The 6,718-nt window shown below is 43.4% G+C and overlaps 1 non-coding gene across 1 annotated transcript; it reads right to left on the reverse strand.

Moving 5' to 3' along the window:
• Window positions 1-229: 229 nt before the first annotated feature.
• LOC117709765 (U6 spliceosomal RNA) lies at window positions 230-336 on the reverse strand. The gene has a single exon (XR_004606984.1). It is a non-coding gene; the product is annotated as a U6 spliceosomal RNA (small nuclear RNA).
• Window positions 337-6,718: the final 6,382 nt, after the last annotated feature.

The raw sequence follows: 6,718 nt of genomic DNA on the forward strand, positions 1-6,718 counted from the left end.
GTCTATGTCTTTTTACTGGAGAATTGAGTCCATTGATATTAAGAGATATTAAGGAAAAATGAGTGTTGTTTCCTGTTATTTTTATTGGCAGTGGAGATATGTTTGTGTAGCTACCTTCTTTTACGGTTTTTAGAAGATTACTTTCCTGTTTTTTCTAGGTTGTAGTTTCCCTCCTTGTGATGGAGTTTTCCACCAATTATCCTTCGAAGTGCTGGATTTGTGTTGAGATAAAAATATGGAACGCTTCACGAATTTGCGTGTCATCCTTGCACAGGGGCCATGCTAATCTTCTCTGTATCGTTCCAATTTTAGTATATGTGCTGCCGAAGCGAGCACACACCTCATCATCTTAAACAAACAAACAAACAAACAAAAAAACCCAAAAGCAACCCCCTTCAAAAATAAAATAAAAGTAAATGTAATTTTCCTACATTGCCACGAGAGGGCGCCATTTCCTACATAAACAGCATTGCTATTAGAAAGGCGCAAAATATTTCAGATTAGCAGCAAGTTTTAAAAGCTGTCATTGCTTATGTCTAGAAGGAAGAAGAAAGGCAGAGGGGGACGAGGGGAGGAAGAGGAAAGAGGCAATTAAATTAATGTTATTTCTGCTGCTAAAAATTGAAAACAAAACAAGATAAAGCTGACACTGGCCGTCCAGTGACCTTGTGAAGTGAGAACACCGATAAAGTAGCCCGAGGTCACAAAACCGTGTCATAATTGGAAAGTCTGGAACTTTCCACGGGTTTTAAAGGTCTATCAGCAGCTGACTAGTAAGGGGAAAATAGCTTGGAGACAATGCTGCATAAAAAAAGGAGATTTTGGTGTGCATCCTCAATGAGGAGGTGGAGGAAGTGACATCGGTCTAAGACTTACCGCACTTGCTGGGGGTGGGGGAGATTCCAAGCCACCTGCTTGAGATACTTTTCTACTGCTCTGTGAAAACACCAAGATCCCCTATGGCGGCAACTAATAAAAAAGAAACCATTTAGCAGGGCGTGGTGCCACCACTTTACATTCCGGTGCTTAGGAAGCAGAGGCAGGTGGGTCTTTGTGATTTTTGAGCCCAGCCCGATTTACACAATAAATTCCAGAGTAGCTGCCTGAAGGGGAAAGTGGACGCATGCCCCATTACTCACGCAGAAACTATCTCCACGTGCTAATGATCACTTGCAAATCAAACAGTAATTTTCTCCTTGCAGTGGATGGTTAACAAAGAACTCAATGTATCTTTGGAGGTGACTTGTCTCATAATGTCACATCAGGACTCTTTTTTTTTAATTTTATTTACTTTTACCCTACAACTTTGCGCATATATATATATATATATATATATATATATATATATATATATATATATATATATATAATCTTTGGGTTTTTATTGGATTCCTGAATGTCTCTGTCTCGGTCTGTTTCTTAGGCTTTTTTCCTTCTGTTTGTTTTGTTTTATTTATTTTGTTATTTTTTTCCTTAGATGCCTGTTTGTCTTCTAATGAAAGACAGAAAGGGGGTAGGTAGATCTAGATGGGGAGGACCTGGGAGGAGTAGAGGGAGGGGAAACCATAATCAGAATATATTGTATGAAAAAAAAATCTATTTTCAATAAAAGAAAAGAAAGAAAGCATCTAATTTGGGGCTCACAGTTCCAGCGGGTAGCAGAATCCATGACCATCATGGCAGGGATTGTGGAAGCAGGCAGGCAGGCAGGCGTAGTGCTGGAGCTTACATGTTAAGTAAGACAGCAACCATGAAGAACAAAGAGAGGGGAGACCCGACTGAGAAAGGATTGGGTTTCTGAAACCTCAAAGCCTATTCACAGTGTCCTGCCTCCTCCACAAAGCCATACCCTGTACTCCTCCCAAGGAATTCTGCTAATCAGAAAACAAGGCTTCAAAATGATGAGGTTATAGGGGCCATTCTCACTCAAACCACCACACACTACCGGCACTGCCAAGGGTCCCAAGAGACGGACAGAGCCAATGCGTTCTAGATGAGGACTGAAATATCAAGACCCCCAGGAGGATCCCATGTGCTCATCATCAAGACAAAGAAAAGGAAGCTGTAAAACATTGTCACCTGAAGTCAGGGTGACAGGGTCAGGAAGCAAGGTGGAGGGTGTCCCTTGGAAAATAAGTCTTTAATTCAGTTGAATTTAGATTCTTTTCTGCTTTTTATACTCATACAAAGTCTAAGAAAACGAGTTTTATTTATTCTTATCCCCTCTCTCCTTTAAAGAAAAACCTCTACAATAGGGTTCACTGGGACGTGGAATTGATTCTTTCCCAGTTTCTACCGTCTTGACCTCCATAGTCTGAGAGATGGGTTGAGCTGCCAGGCTAATGACTCTGCTGCATATTGCTTCCTCTGAGATGATTAGAACATGGGAACTGTGCATTAGATGATGTCTGTCATAATCTGCTTGGCCATCACGTTAAGAACTAGGTTACTTTTTTTTCTTTCTCTTTCTTTTTCCTTTTCTTTCTTTCTTTCCTTTTTTTTTGTATTATAAATTTTTCCTTCTTTTCCCCACAGGTATATTTTTATCCAAGACAGCATTCCTCTAACTCAAGGCTTAAAAATCAAAGCCCATCTGACGTAAAGAAAAAAAAAAAAAAAAAGATGAGCACTTTCCAATTGTGAAGCAGGTTGTAGCCTAAAAGTAGGAAAACATTCCTTTTCCAACAAATCTTCTCTCCAGGAACCAAAAAGGGAAAAGCCATTCCTGAGCTGACAGCTCTTTCTGAGTTCTGTTGAGAATGCCAAATCCTCACTAAGTGGGATGGTTCCTTTGTTCCTTCCATGTCAAAATTGATGTGCAGTGTTTCCCCCATTGAAAACGCCTCATGTGTACAAATACTCTTTAATCTTTATGCATAGTCTCTGTTCCTTTTTTGTTTGTTTGTTTGAGACAGGGTTTCTCTATGTAGCCCTGGCTGTCCTGGAACTCACTCTGTAGATCAGGCTGGCCTCGAACTCAGAAATCCGCCTGCCTCTACCTCCCAAGTGCTGGATTAAAGACGTGAGCCACCAATGCCCGGCTCTCTGCTTCTTTCTTAGGTCCTATATTCATATCACCAAGACATTGCTTCGTGGAGGATCACACAGAATGTACAGCAAATAAGTTCAGGAGAGCAGCATTGATGAGCACCCAGAAATCGGACAAAGAGCCAACCGGGACCGGAGAGATGGCTGTCCAGAAAGTGTTAACTACACAAGCTTAAGAGTGCAGTGAGAATTTTGGTTTCTTTAAAAACCCAGTAATGCTATGTGATTCTGTTTTTGTTTTAATCACAGGCGTGGAATATGGGCTGCTTCTGATTGCCCACAGCCCCGTAACTATGACTCGTCCCGGGCTTTAGGAGGGGCACGATTCTCCTGCAGATAGTTTACTCTCCAAATCAAGGCAGTGGTTCTTCAAATTAAGATCTACATGTTTAAAAATTTGTCACAGGGCTGTTGAGATGGCTCAGTGGTTAAGAGCACTGACTGCTCTTCCAGAGGTCATGAGTTCAAATCCCACATGGTGGCTCACAACCATCTGCAATGATATCTGATGCCCTCTTGTGGGGTGTCCGAAGACAGCTACAGTGTACTTACATATAATAGCAAATAAAAACTTAAAAAGTAAATAAATAAAAATTTGTCACAGTTCTTGGTGACTTAAACAGAATTAAAAAGAATTCTGGGGGACTCTTGAGAGGTTATAAATGTGAGAGCCCCAGAGGGGCCGTGGAGGCTGCTGCCCGGTGCTATGGTCCCTGCAGCTGCTGGTGCTGCTGGTCCCTGCTGTGGTTTGTCAATTGCTCTGGAACAAAGTGATGAGAAGAAGAAATTAGATATCCTGAAAATGACTTGCCCTAGGAACTCGATGCCCTTTGAGTGCTCATAAAAGCATTTTAATCAGCAGGAAAACTTTTAAAATCCCCTCTAACTTTGTTTCTCTCCTCCCTAGTGTTGTGGGTTTGCAGGGATTCGGGTGGAGAAGGGTAGTAGAAAAAAGAACTCAACTCATTAAAGTAGCCAAAAAGTATGGCTACATAAGGGCCTGAGTTCAGGTCCCCAGAGCCCATATGAAAAGCTGGGTGATATAGCCTGTGCCTGTGATCCATGAATAGGGGAGGCAGGAGGATCCTTGGAGTTCCCTGGACAGCCAGGGTAGCTGAATTGTCAAGCTTCAGACCAATGAGAAACTCTGCCTTAACAAATAATAAGGCAATAGTAAATATAAACCTTAAATAAAGCTTTGGCCACCACAAAACCATACACGTGTCTACACTTATATAAACACATGCTAACCCCGCCCCCAATACATTGCGTAAGTGATGACATCATTGTTTCCCTGTCCAATTTCAGGGTTTTCACCTTGACCAGATCTTATGATGGTTTGCAGACGCTGATGTTCAGAAATGTACTTGTACAGAGCTAGAATGCTGGGACTGCACGGTGGAAGGGGAAAGAAGGTGTCACAGAAGGAAGCCTCGGGCAATGCTCCCACTCTAGCTGCTCGGGGAGGAGGAGGCTGCTCTGGTGGGGTTCGGTAGACATGTGACTCTCCAAACTAAGATCCCCATGTTTACAATATTGTCATAGTTCTTTGTGACTTAGGATAAAAGCGCTTCAAAATTAAGAAGGGTCATTGCTTGTTTTCAGGAGCAGTATGACCCTGTCCCTTCTCTTTAAGAAGAGGTATCTAGTGGACAGATTTAGGACAGAAGTCTGGTTCCAATTTCAATTATTTGTCTGACTTAACATAGGGTTTGGCTATTGTGGTGGCCAGAGTGAGAATGGACACTATAGGCTTAGCTGTTTGAACGTTTGCCGGCAAGTTAGTGGAACTGTTTGGGAAGGATTAAGAGGACCGACCTTGCTGGAGTAGGTGTGACCTTGCTGGAGGAGGTGTGGCTTGTTTGAGGAGGTGTGGCTTGTTGGAGGAGGTGTGGCTTGTTGGAGGAGGTGTGACTTTGCTGGAGGAGGTGTGGCTTTGCTGGAGGAGGTGTGGCTTGTTGGAGGAGGTGTGTCACTGGGGGTTGGGCTGTAAGGTTTCCAAAACCCAAACCAAGCCCAGCGTCTGAGTTTCTCTGCCAGCTGCCAGCTGCCAGCTGCCAGTATGTCAGTATGTTAAGCTCTCAGCTATTGCTCCGGTCCTGCGCCTGTCTGCTTCCTGCCATGATGATCATGGACTAAGTTCCTGAAACTGTCAGCAAGCCCACAGTTAGGTGCTTTGTTTTATAAGATGTCTCATCATAGCAATAGAACAAATAGCTATATCTCATACTGGCTTGGAACTCTTTTCTTTTTCCTTTATTTTATGTGCATGAGTGCTTTGCCTTCATGTGTGGATGTGAACTATGAACGTGCCTGGTGCCATCAAAAGAGGGCGTCATCTCTCAGGACTGAAGTTACAAATCATGGTGAGCCACCCTGTGGGTGCTGGGAACTGAACTTGTGACCTCAGCATGTTCTTAATCATTGAGACATCTCTCTAGCTTTGGCCTGGAACTGTGATCCTCTGCCTCAACCTCCTACTGCTAGAATAGGATTGTACCCAACTTCCAAGTGTGTGCTTTCTTTCTTTCTTTCTTTCTTTCTTTCTTTCTTTCTTTCTTTCTTTCTTTCTTTCTTTCTTTCTTTCTGCAGTGTTCTGCCTGCATGCATGCCTGCAGCCCAGAAGAGGGCACCAGATCTCATTATAGATGGTTTTGAGCCACCATGTGGTTGCTGGGAATCGAACTCAGGACCTCTGGAAGAGCAGTCAGTGCTCTTAACCGCTGAGCCATCTCTCCAGCCCTTTATTTACTTTTTAATTAGCTGCTCTATTGCTCAGTGCTTTCTCTCTCTCTCTCTCTCTCTCTCTCTCTCTCTCTCTCTCTCTTTCTTTCTTTCTTTCCGGTTTTTCGAGACAGGGTTTCTCTGTGTAGCCCTGGCTGTCCTGGAACTCACTCTGTAGACCAGGCTAGCCTCGAACTCAGAAATCTGCCTGCCTCTGCCTCCCAAGTGCTGGGATTAAAAGCTTGCGCCACCACCGCTCAGCTGCTCAGTGCTTTCTATTGCAAATAATAAACCGTAAAGAGCTTAATCTCCAGGAAGGTAATGTGTGTGTGTGTGTCTGTGTGTGTGTTCACATATGTGGGCACATGTACTAAGTGTACATGTGAAGGTCAGAGGACAACCTTTGGGTGCTGCTCTTCAGTTTTTTGCCTTCTTTGAGACAGGGACTCTTCACCACTTCATGTGTCAGCTAGCTGGCCCATGAGCTTCTCAAGAGTTTTCTGTATTTGTCCCCATCTCCCCTCCAGATGTACAGATATTACAGCCTCTTGCTTCCCCCTGCTGTGTTGGTTTTTAGATGAATTCTGAGTAGCTGAACTAGTGGTAGTCTTACAACAGTAAACACTGAGTCATCACCCCAGACTCTTAATTAATTCAAAGGTATTTACTGACTTTCAGAAGCAGAAAGTTCAGGGATACATTTTACTCCAGGCATGGCTGGATCTGTGCACTAAATGTGATCATTAAGAAACTGGGACTGGCTGGGCAGTGGTAGCACACGCCTATAATCCCAGCACTTGGGAGGCAGAGGCAGACAGATTTCTGAGTTTGAGGCCAGCCTGGTCTACAGAGTGAGTTCCAGGATAGCCAGGACTACACAGAGAAACCCTGTCTCGAAAAAACAAACAAACAAACAAACAAACAAACAAACAAAGAAACTGGGACT

This window comes from Arvicanthis niloticus, chromosome 5 (genome assembly GCF_011762505.2).
Source record: "Arvicanthis niloticus isolate mArvNil1 chromosome 5, mArvNil1.pat.X, whole genome shotgun sequence".
Classification (NCBI taxonomy): domain Eukaryota; kingdom Metazoa; phylum Chordata; class Mammalia; order Rodentia; family Muridae; genus Arvicanthis; species Arvicanthis niloticus.